The following is a 287-nucleotide window of genomic DNA, read 5'->3' on the forward strand; positions in this document are numbered from 1 at the left end:
TCTGCTCTTAGGTACACCAGCATTGATATTGTGTAATGCCTGTTTTCCTCACTGCGCTTCTAGCATTGTTCAATTTCAGCTCAGGATCTGCCCTTGTATTGTTATTCACTTGTAGCTGAAGGCACACCTTGGGATCTTTGCATGGATCTTTGGAAAACAGGCCATTTCTCCTCTTGGCTTCTGCTATGGAAATCTTGTTGCACTTTCTTATTCATCCAGGACCAGGTTTTTCAACCTGTTATACTGAAAAACAAGAAAAAGACTATGTCTGTGAAGAAAAAGACTAG

Source organism: Neolamprologus multifasciatus, chromosome 7 (genome assembly GCF_963576455.1).
Source record: "Neolamprologus multifasciatus chromosome 7, fNeoMul1.2, whole genome shotgun sequence".
Taxonomy (NCBI): domain Eukaryota; kingdom Metazoa; phylum Chordata; class Actinopteri; order Cichliformes; family Cichlidae; genus Neolamprologus; species Neolamprologus multifasciatus.